General features: G+C 32.5%; 1 long non-coding RNA gene across 1 annotated transcript; it reads right to left on the bottom strand.

Moving 5' to 3' along the window:
- Nucleotides 1-1,557: 1,557 nt before the first annotated feature.
- Nucleotides 1,558-3,749, bottom strand: LOC126695000 (uncharacterized). Its single transcript, XR_007645943.1, has 2 exons — nucleotides 2,916-3,749; nucleotides 1,558-1,851 (listed from the first exon to the last, which is right to left on the bottom strand). It is a non-coding gene; the product is annotated as an uncharacterized LOC126695000 (long non-coding RNA).
- Nucleotides 3,750-17,583: the final 13,834 nt, after the last annotated feature.

Genomic DNA, 17,583 nt, shown 5'->3' with positions numbered 1-17,583 from the left:
TTATTATTTTTGTGCGTCTAGTGTTAGAGTTGAGACTTAATGATCATTGATATGTTTAAACTACTTCATGATCAATAAGTATATATATTATACGAGTAAAATTATAAATAAAAATAATCAATATATAATTGTTAATAGATGAAGTTAAAAGACTAATTGTAATATATTCAAACAAGTCATTTTAATTATTTAAAAATAAAAACTAAACATAAATAAATTTGGAAATATTAGAAGTATGATAATCAAAGTTGTGGAACCCGAACTTGGCCAAGCGTTCGACCAGATTAAACTTGAATCGGCCTAAAGACCAGTTTTTAATGCACAATTCAACCCACTTCTATATTTTGGGTGTTTGGAGTAGAAACCATTGGGTCACAAATCTTTTGATGGTAAGTTATGGAAAATTATTATATATAAGGACAATTTTTATGAATTGAATTTAATAAAAAAATAAATAATATATCATAGTTAGACCTTAGTTGAACTCCAATGTAACCTCAAAAACTTTGAACCTTTCTTTTTTTAGTTCTTTAAACGTTATAAGTTTTAAAACCATGATGATAATACACTTGATATTTTTAAATGTTCTATAAAAGCCTTGATTTTTTAAAGAGATTATATTTATATTTTTTGTAAAATAATTTATGAGTATCAATGTATGTTATATGTATCTCCGTTTTCATTATCATTGTTTGTTATATGTGCCTATTACAGCTATCATTAGGTACGTTTAAAAAAAAAAAAAAAAAAAAAACCTTAAAAAATACATGCCATTGTAGAAGAAGTAAAAGCAACAATAAAAACAAATAAATTTGTGCATCAATGTTGCGATACATAAAATTTAATATTTTAAACTACATTCAAGATAATTTTTTTTATTGGAAAGATTAAGAGAATTTAAAAAAATAAAAATCAATGGATATATTTTGAATTTAAAATAAAATTTTATTTTATGAAAAAGTTCGGGAATCTTTTCTTTTAAAGACGTGGGGGTTTGGGATGGATTGGGGGTCCCCTTAATTACTCCTTGCTCAGGATTTTTTTTTTTTTTTTTTTTTTTTGGGAACGAGGGCCACGAAAAGCAGGATATATATATATATATATATATATATATATATGCAATCTCGGCTGCCTCATTGCAAACTCGAATGGACTCATTTCTGTTGAAGAAGACTTGTGCAAATTATAAGCAAACTGTGCTAAATCCAACAAGTCCAACCAGTTTTTCTAACTTGCAGTCACATAGTGCCTCAAGTAATCTTCCAATACAGCATTGATCCTCTTGGTTTGACCATTTGTTTGTGGGTGATTAGTAGTAGAAAACTTCAACTGTGAACCCAGCAACCCAAACAAAACTGTCCAAAATCGACCAATGAAATGAGAGTCTCTATCACTCACAATATCTTCAGGCAAATCAAAGTACTTCACCACTGTCACGCCCCAAACCCCAAAGGGTCCAAAGCATGAGAAAGATATCTCAAAGTACCTATAGATTTTTTTTTTCTTTCCTTTGACAATCCAATTCACATAAATCATATCCAATACCAACATAAAAAATTATCATAATAATTCCATTGAATATACTCTCAGAGTAAGTCAGAGTTCTAAGAAATAATTATAAGGACCAATGGCCATAAAAAAATAGAGGTCTGAATAAATAATTACATATCAATAGCTTGTCCCATTAGTGGGAATAAAGTCACAACCACTATAATACACAAAAGAATGAGTCAAGCCTACTCTAAGATGTACAACATCTAATATCTCCATTACCAAAGTTCAGCCTCCATTAGTAGTTAGTCTAACTACTATTAGCCACCAAAAAGCTGTCTCAAAAGATTGTTGCCTACTCTGAAAAAGTTTATAAAATAATGGAATGAGACAGAGCCCAGTAAGTAACCTATTTAATGGGGGTAAGGGAAATGCAAGTTTCATCTTCAATAATAATAATCTGACAAGAATGATCTAATAATGAAACACAAAGTTTCTCAAAGTAAATACCTTGAAACTATATACTATAATCTGTGAGCACCAATAATATAATTTCCAAAATCATAATATTTAACGTAAGGTAAATTATCACAAATATACCAAATTACCACATAGATCGGTTAGGGGATCCACTCATTTACAACTGGCATGATACTGTCCTCTCTGGTATGTAGACTCTTGGCCCCATGGACAGCAGCCTCACCCATACCCTCAAGATTTTTCTCTCCCCCCATGGGCAGTAGAGAGAGCGCGTCAAATAAGATCTCTCTTGCATGTGGTCTCTTGGCCCCATGGGCAGCAGCCTCACCCACACACAATTAAGGAACCTCTTCCCCCCATGGACAGCAGGGAAGAACGCGTCATCCAAAGTAAAAGGGCACTGACTTGAATTTGATTCCGTTGTCACAAAGACTATTGAAACCAAATCGGGTGATCACCGAGAAATCACACATGACATGGTATTAAAACCACATAAGCTTACAGGTTACATTATTCTGAAACACAGTTCTTATCCAGGTAGTTACAGAAAAACTTTAAATAATCTAATTTCTACAAAGTTTGTAAGGTTTTCAACTTCATTCTTGTCAAGAGATTTTTTATAATTTCCCACGTAATACAAGACAAGACAAGCATCTTTGAATTTTCTAATATACCATAAAATCCATGATTTTCTTATCAAAGATTACATAAAAGATGCTCACTTTTCCATATCAACAATTCATGCATTTCTCCAAATGCAATACCAAATATGATGCATTTCCATATATATATATATATATATATATATATATATATTAAGGTTACGACACAATAGTTTTTAGGAAAATATAGTTTCCATAGGTAGTTTCCAAAAGCGTGTCTAACCCAAAAACATTTATATAACATGGTTATTTTTCAAAATCCCATTAAAAAAAACTGCTTACCTCACAACCGCAAAATCCTAATTCTCCAAGCTCCAAGGAGATTAGCTAGAACTTAAACAATATCAAGTAAACCTATCACAATAAGTATAGAGCTTGAAATTGTATCTAGCCACAATTTAGGAATTGCCAAATAATCACTTAATTAGGCAAGCCTAGCATTTAACCTCATCAATAATAATATATTCCACTTCCATAGTTTCTCAACAAAATGATTCACAAGGCATAAACTCCAATTTATAAAGTTAACTCATTTAATATCATCTTCAACATTATGACTAGCTTCCATAAAATTTACACTACATCATTAAGAGACCCATAAAAGCAAAATCAATATATCCTCCAAGACAAGAAATTTAGAACTTCAACTAACTCCAAATAAACACAATGGCAATGGAAAAATTAAATTTACCAACCATCACATGTTATAACTTAAAACCCTTAAATTTTCCACCATTCATAAACCTTAAGTAGTCATCAATAGCACAAATTATATACACACTCATCAAATAATTCCACCAATATAAAACCCATACCTAAAAACACATAAATATCACTTACAATGCTCATAAATCACATGGGTATCATTATTAAAGATTAGATAAAAATAACCTCAAGCAAAAGTGCAAAACCCACCAAAAAGATGAGAAATTTTTATCTCAAAAAAAGGATGTGAAGGTGTTTATGGGTTCCCAAGAATTTTCCGGTGATCTTGCCTGAAAGATGATGGTGGAAATGGTGATGGTGGTGGTGTGGAAGTGCCGGTGGAGAGTTTGAAGGAGTGAAGAGAGTGTTCTACCGAAAATGAAAAAGAAGAAAAAGAAAGAAAAGAGAAGTGAGGGAGTGAGCCGGCCAAAGGAATGAAAAGATGAGTGAAAAAGGAGTGGTGGGTAGTGGGTTAGGTGGGGCACGTGGGAACCATAAAAAATCTGACCTTACATATATATATATATATATATATATATTTTAAGACTGATGGGATGTTACAACCACATTTCTGTAAAACAGATCAGCAACTACCTTTATTGTGCAAGACTACTGCAAGTACTTGGTACAGCCATAAACATTGCATACTTCGAAAATTGATTAACCACTACAAAAATTGAACCCATTCCCTTCACTTTAGGCATACCAGTAATGAAATCCATTGAAATAGAAATCCATAGACTTTCTGGTATATGAAGAGGTTGTAGCAAACTAGCTTCCTTTTGAGTTAATCCCTTATCTTGTTGACAAACCAGACAAATCTTAACATACAACTCAATGTCTAACTTCATCTTAGGCCAATAATAAGAATGAGACAGTATAGTATACATTCTTTCCTTACCCGAATGTCCTGCCCATTGTGGATTATGAGTCTCTTTCAATAACTCTCTACGGATCTTCCCACTAGGAACAAACAGCTTGCCATCCCTTGCATACAACAACTCATCTTCAAGCCAGTAACAATGCACTAGGCCTGTAGTCACATTTTGCACTAATTTCTGGTAAGTCACATCAAGCTTAGAACTTTTCTTAACCCTTTCCACAAAATCTGACTCAACTTTGGTCAAGGCAGCAACATACTCTTGCACTTGTTTGCGGCTAAGTGCATCTGCTACTTGATTATGCTTGCCAGGCTTTTGTTCCCACACGAAATCATACTCTTGCAGCAACTCTTGCCACCTAGCTTGCTTAGGAGACAACTTCTTTTGTGTTCTAAAGAAGGTATTAGCTATATTATCAGTCCTCACCACGAACTTAGGCCCTAGCAGATACACTCTCCATGCTAGCAATAATGAACCACAACAATCATTTTTTTCTATGTGCTGAATATTTCTGCTCTGCATCATTCAGCTTCCTACTTTCATAAGCAATTGGATGTTTCTCTTGCACCAGCACACCACCAATTGCTTTGTCAAAAGCATCAGCATGGACTTCAAATGGCAACTTAAAGTTTGGCAGACGTAGCACCGGCTCACTTGACATAGCAGCTTTAAGCTTCTCAAAAGCTTCTTGACATGCATCTGTCCACACCTATTTCTTGTCCTTTTTCAGCAAATCTGTAAGAGGAGTAACCTTCTTGGAATACCCTTGAATAAAATTCCTGTAATAGTTAGCCAATCCAAGCAAAAACCGCAACTCAGCAACTTTACTTGGTGGAGGCGAATTAAGGATAGCCTGCACCTTCCTCTCATCCATCATCACAAGACCTTTGCTGACCTTATGCCCTAGAAACAAAATCTTTTGCTGGGCAAACTCACACTTCTCTTTCTTGACATACAATTGACGTTCCCTTAATTTGGATAGCACCTTCCTAAGATTTTCCAAGTGATCCTCCAAGGACTCACTATATATCACTATGTCATATAAGTAAACCACAACAAAACGGTCTACAAACTCATAGAATACATCATTCATCAAATTGCAAAATATAGCAAAGGCATTTGTTAAACCAAAAGACATAACTAAAAATTCATAAGAACCATACTGAGTTACACAAGTTGTCTTTGGTTCATCCCCTTTAGCAATCCTCACTTGCCAATACCTTGTTCTCAAGTCCAGTTTGGTGAAGTAAGTGGCTTTGCACAGTCTGTCAAACAGGTCTTAAATCAAAGGAATTGGATACTTGTTCTTCACCGTTACTTTGTTCAAGGCTCTATAATCCACACACATACGCAGTGATCCATCTTGCTTCTTTTGGAACAGAACAAGGGTTTTGGAGGGCTGAATGTAGCCTGCATCAAGCAATTCAATTAATTGCTTCCTCATTTCAGCCAACTCCATAGGGGACATTCTGTATGGAGCCTTCGAATGGGGCTTTGCACCAGGAACCAACTCAATCTTGTGATCAACAACACGCCTTGGTGGAAGGGTCTTAGGCAATTCTAGAGGCATCACATCAACAAATTCCTCCAACAGTCCAGTAACAGCATCTGGAACTTCAACAAACTTGTCCTGCTTGACTTTAATCATTACAGCCAAATAAGTCACCTCCCCCTTCTTTAGCCCATACTCAACTTGCATGGCTAACACCATTGGCTCTTTCCCCTTGCTATTCTTGATATTTTCTGTCACACGCCTAGTAAGAACATAGCATGGCTGCTTCTCATCGAAAATCAACATCATATCGATGAATGGTAGTAAGGCAGCCTTGGCAGCCACAAAGAAATCATCACCCAGAATTACATCAAAGTCATCTAAATTCATAATTAGGAAATTCACCTTTCCTATCCACTCTCCAACCTTAAACTTCACACTAAAAGCAATTCCAAAAACAGGTTTTGCTTCAGAGTTTACTGCCTTAATTTTACTTGGACACTTGCTCACTTTCCGATCAAGCCGTTGGACCATAGCTTCATCAACAAAATTATGGGTAGCACCAGTATCAAGCATTGCTTCAGCCCCATTCCCATTCATCTATACCTGCACAAAGGCAGCCCCTTAGAATTATTTCCTACACTAAGAGCATTCAGCAATTGTAAGGGGTTCACCCTGCTGGGAACTTCTTCATTGGACTGCCCCTTTTCATCTTTAGCAACCATTGCATTAAGCTTCTCACGTTTAGGGTAGTCTCTTACTTAATGAGGGCCATTGTATATGAAGCAGCCTGCATTCAACTTGTGATGTTCTTTGCTTTGTTGAGAGGTAGAACTCTCTCCTTTGCTCTTATTACCCCATTTTTTCTTCTGTTTATCCTTGTTCTTCTTGCCATCTTTCTTCTACTTGTCTTTGCCTTTGTCCTTGGGCTTACATTTTTCATCATCCCCATTGGGCTTATTGAACTTGTAGTCCACTAAGGCATCTGCAGCAGACATAGTAGAGGGCAGATCACGTACTGCCTGCCTCTTTAACTCCAATTGAGCCTAAGGTTGCAAGCCAGATATGAAATTGAATAGTTTTTCTTCATTCGACATGTTCTTGATATCCAACATCAAAGAATTGAACGTCTTGACATATTCTCTCACTGTGCTAGTCTGTTTCAATTTCTTCAAGGAGTCTCTTGCAACCCATGTAGTGTTGATAGGCAAGAACTGGTCCTTCAACTCTTTCTTTAAGGCTTCCTATGAGTCAATCTTTCCTCTACTAGCATCTGCATCATTTTCCACACGGGTTCTTCATCATAACTTGGCATCTCCTAAAAGATACATGCTAGTAATGGTTAACATCTCTTGATCTGGCACCCTTGTAGCCTTGAAGTACTGCTTCATGTCCCAAAGGAAATTCTCCAAATCCTTGGCACTCCTAACACCATTAAAGGGCTTTAGTTCAGGCACCTTCACTTTAGTGGCCACTTTCCCCTCCCTAGGTAGGCCACACATTGCCCTTTTTAACAAGGCAATTTCTATCTCAAGTTGGCTTTGGGCCTTTCTTGCTGCACTGCCCTAGGCATCTAGTGCAGTAGCCAAGTCTTCAACACTAATTAACATTGGGCTAATCACTTGGCTTCATGTTTTCTAAACACACTCATGGCTCCTCATGCCTGACTAGTGATGCTCCTAAGGGCTCTTTGAGGGAGACCTGCCAAGTCTCCCTACTCGAGTTGGATTGATGAGCAGTGATGAGGGGTAGCATGTGGAGGTACCTTACTCCACATGATACCCTAAGGCCATGGCAGAGGAGAGCCATGGTAGGTAGAGATGATTATGATGATGGGCAGCAGTAGATGGTGTTGACCCTATGTGGTAATGCATGGCATTGGTGGCTTGGTTGTTGGTTCCTTGTGTGTGTGGGCTTGGTGGCTTTAAAGTACAAGGCGGGGCTAGGTTGCCGTGATGATTAAATGATGTGTGCAAGGCATTGGGCTGGTTGGGGCTGGCTGAATGCATGGACAAGTGCTAGTGGGCTGATGGCAATTATTTGTGTGCTGCATGTGGGCATGCTGTGTGGGCTATAGTGTTGATGGGAGGCCTTGAGCATGGGCTAAGCCTCTCCAAAACGTGTGGGAACATGTTGAGTGGGCTGTTGGAGGATGCGCATAGGCCTCATAATCTACTGAGACATGGGTTGTGCATGTGCAACATGCGCAGTGGTAGTTATCAAGCAGTTACCAAGGAGTCCCTAGATTTCCTGATGTTCAGACCTGTTGTGTAGGGGCTAGAAACATGGAGAACATGCCAAGACAGCATCAGTTGAAAGTGTCCTAAGTCAGAACACATGTGGTAGATTGTCCAAGACCCAGATTGTTACTAGGTAGTAACTGCTATAGAAGTTAATTCTGTGTATTTAACCCTAAGGCTGTTAGGGGTGTCAACAGCAAAGTGTATTTGACCTTGAGAACGTTTTGTGTAATTCTCTAGGGCTTGTAAAAGGGTTATTTATATCTCATTATCAGTACCATAGTAATGAAAGCAATTTATTGACTTTATAATTGTGAAAGTTTGTGTTTTGAATACCACATGCCTTATGTATTTTTTTTTTTTTAGGCTAAAATGCAAAACTGACCCTCTAAGTTTCTTTAGATTTCATTTTAGTCTTCTAATTTTGCTTTCATTCATTTCAGTCCTCTAAGTTTCAGATTTATTTAATTAAGGCCTTTCCGTTAACTTTTGTTAAAATTTTTTGAAAAAATAAATCTGGAAAATATTTTTCAATCATTAATTGAATTTTTTTAATTAAAAAAGTTTGAAGAAAAATTTATAAAATTGAAAAATTAACCACAATATATAACAAAAGTTGATAGAAAAGCCTTAATTGAATAAACTTGAAACTTAGAGGATTGAAATGAACAAAAGCAAAGTTTGAGGACTGAAATGAAATTTAAAGAAACTTAGAAGGTCAGTTTTGCATTTTACCCTTTTATTTATTTTTTCTAAGTAATTCGTGGGGAAGTAAAAGGTGGAGTTTGAACTCAAGTATCGGGCACGCTCACACACACACACACACACACACACACACACACACACACACACACACACACACACACACACACACATATATATATATATATATAATCAGCACCATTAAGTTATCACTTAAATCCTAATAAACCTATCTTCTTTTTATTCATATAAATTCTACCCACACACTTTATCTTTACTCTAGTACTGTTTCATAAATTTTTATTTAATTTTTATAGTAATCTTTTTATTTATTTTAATTGCATTGTTTGTATTTCTCACCAATTGTATGCTCTATCACATTGCAAAAGGTTTCCTTCTTCTTCTTTTTTCCCCTAAATTCCTAGTTCAATTTTTCTCTATCCTAGCAATGATTGCTCCCCAGCCTTGATGAGGAGGGCCATCAACATAGACACAAGTTGCACAAGTGTTGAGCAAAGTTTGTTTAAGCAAATTGTAATCGGAGACAGAGTTTTGTCCTAGTTCATCTTTCTTGTGAAGAAGTTGCTGTGTTTGTGCACCATAGGGTTTTGTGACCAAGCATCTTCTGGATCTTTATCGTATGATGAATTGAAAAACTTTGCAGCCAACAACTTTCTCTAGTTGGTGATTGAAGTCGCATACTGGAATCCGCGTAATTGATTAGTCACGTACTGGGAGCCTTGCATTACAAGGAGATATTCTCACTACAGAACAAGTTCAATTGGGTATTGGGGTAAGAGTTCAACTGTAGGTTGGTATAAGGTACTGAGATTCTTTTACTTGTAACCACTTGTTGTGATAATAGTGGATTCTCGAGAGTGGTGACCTTAAAATCACCCTGTGGGGTTTTTGCCGTGTTGGTTTTTGCTATTTGTAAACAAATCACCGTGTCAATTTATTTTCCGCTGCACTTAGTTTAATTGGTGATTTGTTTGTGCTACCGCACGTTTGCATGTTAATTTGATTAATTAATAATCTTTACTAATTAATCAATTAATTTATCACAATGGGTCAATTCGTTTTTGGCCTATCAAAAACACTTTGGTCTTTTAGCCAACTGGAATTTGAGGCAACACTTCAAGCTAAGATAGGGCTGTGAAGAAATTAGTAGAGACAGGAATGCATGGAAAATGAAAGTCAAATAGAGCCATTGGGAGAAACCATTGGTTCTGCAAAGAAAAACATTTAGGATTTGAGATTTATAATTGTGCTTTCTTTCTTTCTCTGACTGACCCACTCTCTCTATCTCTCTATTTCGCTCAAAATCAGACCCAATTGTCTCAAGCTCCTCCTCTCTCAGACCGGTCTCTCTCTCAAATTGATAGGTCTCTCTCAATCAGTGATTGTTGGGTTTTGCTCTCAATGGGTTTTGGTGTTTTGGATTTGAGATGTTTTGGTGTTTGGGTGATGGCTGGGTTTTGGTCTTAATGAGATTTGATGTTTGGTTGCTAAGAAATGCAAGAAAAGAAACAAAAATATTAATTTTTTAATTTTGTGGTTGCCAAACATGTTATTTGAGGAAGAACATGAAGAACATGTTCTTCCAACAAGATAATGAAAAGAAAAAAAAATTACTTATTTATTTGTTTTTCTTAAAAGATAGTTTAGAATTTGTTTTTTAGCTTTAAAATATATATATATATATATATATATACTAACATGACATTTTTAAAATGCTAAATACAATTTTCTTAATATTATTTTAATGGCCACATCAGCATTTAGTGTGCTAGTAGTGCAGTCCGTCTGCCACGTAAATAATTTCTGTTTGTAAGATGATGGTAAGAACAAAAATGGAACGCGTTTTTCATTTTAGAAATTAAAAGCAGTAAAAATACAAAACTGATCTTCTAACTTTCACTCTTTTTCATTTCAGTCATCTAACTTTCAGTTTTGTCAATTTGGTCCTCTAACTTTTAATTTTTGCCAAGGTAGGATTCCATAATATAAAAAAAAACATTTTAAGGGGAACGATGTTGGCTCTCCTTTTCCCGTGACCTATAGCCTCCATTTTTGCCGTAATAGAAAAAAGAAGAAACTGGTTTCTGCTTTGGTTTTGGATGGAGTTGATCTGATGCTTTTTGTTTTCAGCTGAGCTTTTGATTTCAGCTTTTAGAAATGAATTGTTGATAATATTTTTTCCGATCATTTCTTGAAAATTGAAAAAGAGAGAGGGAAAATAGTTTGGTGGAGAAAGACAATGAAGACGCTAGTGAATGGTGCTGGAGCTGCCTCCGCCACGTCGACATCCAATTCCTGCAAAGGTCATCTCTCTCTCTCTATCTTTCTCTCTCTAGCATTGAAAGAATCAGTGGACCTTGGATCAGATAGTATTTAGTTTGTTTTTGTACGGACTATCTAAGCTAAATACAGTCTATTCATAAATTTTTTTTTCTCTTTTTTGATTTTCTTGGGAAACAAACGGGAAGCTAGTAATACAAGAGTTAATTAATAAATGATGAGTGCAAGTTTTTTTTTTTTTTTTTTTTTTTTTTTTTTTGAATTTTAATTTTGTTGGGTGGGTACTGACGAATGGGATTTGGGTGTGGAGTGATTCCTTGGTTTTGATTTAAGGGGACGTCGTTCCCCTTGAATGTTTTTTTTTTTAACAGATTTTTTTTTTTAAAAATTTTAATTTCGAAATAAAAAAAAAGGGAAAAATGGCATAGTTTCATGACATTAACGGCAGCCCATAACTGGGGTTTAACGGAATCTGCATTGATAAAAATTGAAAGTTAGAGGACTAAATTGACAATACTGAAAGTTAGAGGATTGAAATGAAAAAGAGTGAAACTTAGAGGGTCAGTTTTGTATTTTTATCAATAAAAAAATATGGGCCAAAATAAAAATGAGCCCAAAATGAAGGGACCATTTTTCAACATTGCAAAAACATGTTGCAACATTGCAAAAAGTCAAAACACACTTTCGCATTCAAACAATCAGTTTTGAATTCCAGGAAAATGAAATGTGACTTGTCCACGTGGCAACCACCAATTGGAGAACCCCATTGCTTGAAATATTATTATTATTATTATCAATATCATATACTATATAATAAAAGTTAGGCATAGAAACTGTAGTTGCGCCAAGTGACTGCACTAAATTGCAGAAATTTTTTTAGAATTTTAAAAAAATTAATATAATTTTTTTTGTACTTATCTTCTTCTCCTATAATTTCTAAATTGATAAAAATCTTAATTTGATTACAATCCAAACTATTCATCTAATCCTTTTATTATTATAATTTATATGTTGATAAAAAATTTTAATTTGATTACAATTCAAACTCTTCATCTAATCCTTTTTTTTAAAAAAATTATATTACTACGTGTGAAAAAAAAAAAAAAAAACTCGCTCTCAAAGTGATAGAAAAAATAAACAGGTTTATTCTTTATTGCTTTTCTAAATTTATATCTTAATTTATAATTTGTGTTAATTTCTTAATTTTAAATTATGAATAATTTTGATTATATTCTTTATATTGAATGTAAATTATCGTTTATAGGTTTTTGGTTGTGTTATATTCTTTGGAAAAAAAGGAATAAAATAAAATAAAAGAATTTATATAAATTTGGCAACAGAGCTAAATAGATAAGGCTAAGAAATGTTTACTAATAATAATTTTATTAGTAACTTTTTTTAACATGATTAAAAAAAAATGAATAGAGAGATAATTTATTAACGTGATTTAAACTCTTCTAAAACTTTTTTAAGGGGTTGGTTTAAAAAAATTGCAAAGTAATTTTCTAATTATTAACTACTATGCGCTAACTTCTAACTACCAAAACCCACAATTGAAATACTAATCCATATGAGATACCACTTCCAAAGATTAATATCTTAGCTATTATATATTAACGCTGACTTATATATATATATATATATATATATATATATAAAGAGGGGTTTTCTACCTCCTTGCAAAAAAAAAAAAAGGACTATAACAAGAATTAGCTAAACAAGGATAAGATTACACCACCTCTTTTCTACAATATATGTTAAATTCAAATCATTTTTCACGCATATTCACACGCTACACAGAAATTATAATGAGAATTAACTAGATAGAGGTAAGACTACACCACCTCTTTTCTACAATATATGTTAAATTCAGATCATTTTTCATACATATTCACACGCTACACAAAGGAATTATAATAAGAATTAACTAGACAGGGGTAAGACTACACCACCTCTTTTCTACAATAAATATTAAATTTAGATTATTTTTCATGCATATACACACACATGTAGCATGCAACGCACAAGACTTAAACTTGGTAGGGTGAAACTCTCTCGAGTTCCAATGCCTTCTTCCATGCTTTCAAGGACAAAAATTAAATTCTCATGTGAGTCTCTCTCTACTTCAAATTTTTAAATGTTTAATAATTTAGATTGTTCTTAATTATTGAATTGAGGTTTCACTTAAACATTATTTCAATTATTGTTTCGAATAGTTTTTAATTATTAAATTTAAGGGTTTTCCATTTAAATATATGTTATTAATTGAGACTTAAAGTTCAATGTATTATTGAAAATCATTTTATATATATATATTTTAGGTACCTCTACCATCTTCCATTCAATTATATATATGCATATTATTATACCTTAGTTTCACACAACATGCATTCATTATGTAACTTAAAAGTAAAATATTTATTTATTTTTATTATTTATTTTAAGTAAATTAATAAAAAATTATTTTTCTAGATAGGGATAAGACTACACCACCTCTTTTCTACAATATATGTTAAATTCAGATAATTTTTCATGCATATTCACACGCCACACGAAGGAATTATAATAAGAATTAGCTAGATAGAGGTAAGACTACACCACCTCTTTTCTACAATATATGTTAAATTCAGATCATTTTTCATGCATATTCACACGCTACACAAAGGAATTATAATAAGAATTACTTAGACAGGGGTAAGACTACTCCACTTCTTTTCTACAATAAATATTAAATTTAGATAATTTTTCATGCATATACACACATGTAGCATGCAACACACAAGACTTAAACTTGGTAGGGAGAAACTCACTCGAGTTTCAGTGTCTTCTTCCATGCTTTCAAGGACAAAAATTAAATTCTCATTTGAGTCTCTCTCTACTTCAAATTTTTAAATGTTTAATAATTTAGATTGTTCTTAATTATTGAATTGAGGTTTCACTTAAACATTATTTCAATTATTGTTTTGAATAGTTTTTAATTATTAAATTCAATGGTTTTCCATTTAAATCTATGTGATTAATTGAGCCTTAAAGTTCAATGTATTATTGAAAATCATTATATATATATATATATATATAGATATATATATATATATATATATATTTTAGGTACCTCTACCATCTTCCATTCAATTATATATATATATATATATATGCATATTATGATACCTTAGTTTCAAACAACATGCATTCATTATGTAATTTAAAAGTAAATTAATAAAAAAATTATTTTCCTAAACAGGGATAAGACTACACCACCTCTTTTCTACAATATATGTTAAATTTGGATAATTTTTCATGCATATTCACACGCTACACGAAGGAATTGTAATAAGAATTAGCTAGATAGAGGTAAGACTACACCACCTCTTTTCTACAATATATGTTAAATTCAGATAATTTTTCATGCATATTCACACACTACACAAAGGAATTATAATAAGATTTACCTAGACTAGGGTAAGACTACTCCATCTCTTTTCTACAATAAATATTAAATTTAGATAATTTTTTATGCATATACACACACATGTAGCATGCAACGCACAAGACTTAAACTTTAAGTTTAAACTTAAACTTGGTAGGGTGAAACTCACTCGAGTTTCAGTGCCTTCTTCCATGCTTTCAAGGACAAAAATTAAATTCTCATGTGAGTCTTTCTCTACTTCAAATTTTTAAATGTTTAATAATTTAGATTGTTCTTAATTATTGAATTGAGGTTTCACCAGTTGAGCTAACTGGAACCCACGAGCCTTAAAGTTCAATGTATTATTGAAAATCATTTTTTATATATATTTTAGGTACCTTTACCATCTTTCATTCAATTATATATATATATATATATGCATATTATGATACCTTAGTTTCACACAACATGCATTCATTATGTAACTCAAAAGTAAAATATTCATTTATTTTTATTATTTATTTTAATTAAATTAATAAAAAAATTATTTACATATAAATTTTGATTAAACCGTGCATCGCACGGACATAATGCTAGTATATATATAAAACCGAAGCCTTTGAAGCTCCCACAATTTTCCACGTCAGCACAATATTTAAATAAAATTATCATTTTATTTAAATAAAATTATTTTTGTTTAATCCAAATTTAACAAAGAGTAAAATTTTATCTTTCTAATAAGTCCAACTTAAACTCAAACTCATCATTATCATTAATATTTAAATAAAATTATCATTTTTTTAATATAAAAAAGGCTACTATCTCTCCCCTCCTAAAAAGAGATTGTCAATCATTCAAATTTTAATACATCCAAGAAAGATAAATATTGAAAAAATAAAAAGAGGTTGTCTATCATTCAAAGTCTAATGCATCCAAGAGATAACATATAAATACTACTAATTTTCGGCTCTTCATCCACAACACAATAGTTTTATGATTTATCTCCCAATCTCCTTTCATTCTCTCACTCTCACTCTTTTGCACAAACAGAAAGAACCCCAGAAACCGATCTCCAATTCAGCCTAGACTACAATTGCATGAATGGGCAGTAAGTTTGAAAAAAGGGGGAGATTCTGGCATTTTACCCTTAATTTTTTAAAAAATTGGCAATATGCCCCTGTTTGCAAACTATATAGGGGCGTGCCCCTGTTTCGATACTCGATTACCCTAAAGTCGAGTTCAATTAAATACTCGATTCGTAGAAAATCGAGTTATGCCTGATCAAACTTAAAAAAAAAAAAAAAAAAAAAAAAAAAAAAAAAAAAAAAAAAAAAAAAAAAAAAAAAATTGCATGGAACTCGAGTTTCAGGAAATCGAGTTCCATGCAAATTTTTTTTTATAAGTGTGATCGCCCCATATTCAGGGAGTCCTATAGTAGCGTTTTTAAGTCCTATAGTGACGTTTTAAATCCCTATAGCGGTGTTTTCCTACAAATTTTTTATAAGTGTGATCGCCCCACATTCAGGGGGCTTTATAGTGGCGTTTTTAAGCCCTATAGTGGCGTTTTTAAGCCCTATAGCGGCGTTTTGGAACCCGACTTCCCTAAAATTGAGTTCCATGCTTTTTTTTTTTTTTTTTTTTTTTTGTTTCAGTTTTATTGGGCATAACTCGATTTTTTACGAATCGAGTATTTCATTGAAACTCGATTTTAAAGTAATTGAGTATCGAAACAGGGGCATATCCCTATATAGTTTCAAAATAGGGGCATATTGCTAAATTTTTTAAAAATTAAGGGCAAAAGGCTAGAATCTCCGAAAAAAGGGTCATAATTGATGGCCAAGTATATGAATATATAGCAAAGCGTGAAATGACTGATGAAGAAATCAAACGCTATTATGATCAGTTTAATAAGAGTGGGGTAAGTCTTTCTTTCTCAATTTCACTACAATTTTACACATCAATATTATTTGAATAAATAAAACAAAAAAATCTGATAGGACTAAAAAAAAAAAAAGGACTCATGTTGAAAATAGGACTCAAAAAACAATTACCACCTTTATATTATTATTAATAGAATTTCAATTCAACATATGTGGATATTTGTTTATATTGTTAGTAATGAATTTTATCTTTTATGCCAAATTTCTTATTTGCTTTCACATGTGCATGAACTTTTCTTTCTATCTTATTCTTTTATTATGCTTAGAATTGATTTTCTTTTGAGCATTTGGGTTAATCTCCACATTTATATTTACATTGTTTTCATGGGTTTGGTTTTTGGGTTGGAATTTCTATTAATTATTTTATATTGTATATGGCAGATAAAGCATCTCCAATTTTTTGGAGAAAAATCAAAGCTGCAACCTATGTTTTCCGATAAATTTTTATTTGGTATATTATATATAAATTTGTTGAACTTGGTTGGTTTTGAAGTAGAATTTGAGGATTCTATAAATTTTGAAGTTTTAGGTCTGAAGTTTTTAGTATTTGCGTTTCAGTAGGTTGATCTTAATTCTTCACCTTAAATGTTTTTTATTTAGGTTCATGTGATTTTTGGTTGATTAATTATTTGTTTGGATTAATTTTAATTAATTATTTTTTTGAATTCAACATAAAAGATAATGAGATTAGGTATTATAATTTTGATATTGTTACATGTTTTGAATTGTTTTTATTGTTATTACTACAAGAAAGTCATATTTCTATTCAAATTTGAAATTTGATGTGTCTTCCTCATAACATGGTCTTTGTTTATATCTTTGCAGTTTATATTAGTTTTGAGTGTGTCTATATATATATACATAACTATTGGGAGTTTTACAAAAGTATAGAAGTTAAATATTTCTTCATTTTTCAAAAAATGCTAATTAGCAAAATGTCTAATTACTCATTGTTGAATTTTTTTTTTCATAGTTAATAACTTTTCCGTGCATCGCACGGGTTAGCGACTAGTTATTATTATTATTATTATACAACATAAATTTAAGCCAAAAGATTTTCACAATTCCCCCAGAATTTGCAAGGCAACTTCGAACTCCTTGCTATTACATATTCTGTGACGTGACAATTTAGAGCACATAATTTATCTTGTCAACTTTGGTTTTTGAACTCTTCCCAATAATTAATAATCATTTTTTTTAAGAAGTTTGTAAATATTATTAAGAAAATTAAGGGTCTGTTTGGTAGAAGAGTTTGAGTAATATTGTTTGTAGTTTTTTGAAAT

Source organism: Quercus robur, chromosome 8 (assembly GCF_932294415.1).
Source record: "Quercus robur chromosome 8, dhQueRobu3.1, whole genome shotgun sequence".
Classification (NCBI taxonomy): Eukaryota; Viridiplantae; Streptophyta; class Magnoliopsida; order Fagales; family Fagaceae; genus Quercus; species Quercus robur.
Note: the sequence above shows the minus strand (reverse complement) of the source record. Positions and strands in the feature narration are given on the sequence as shown.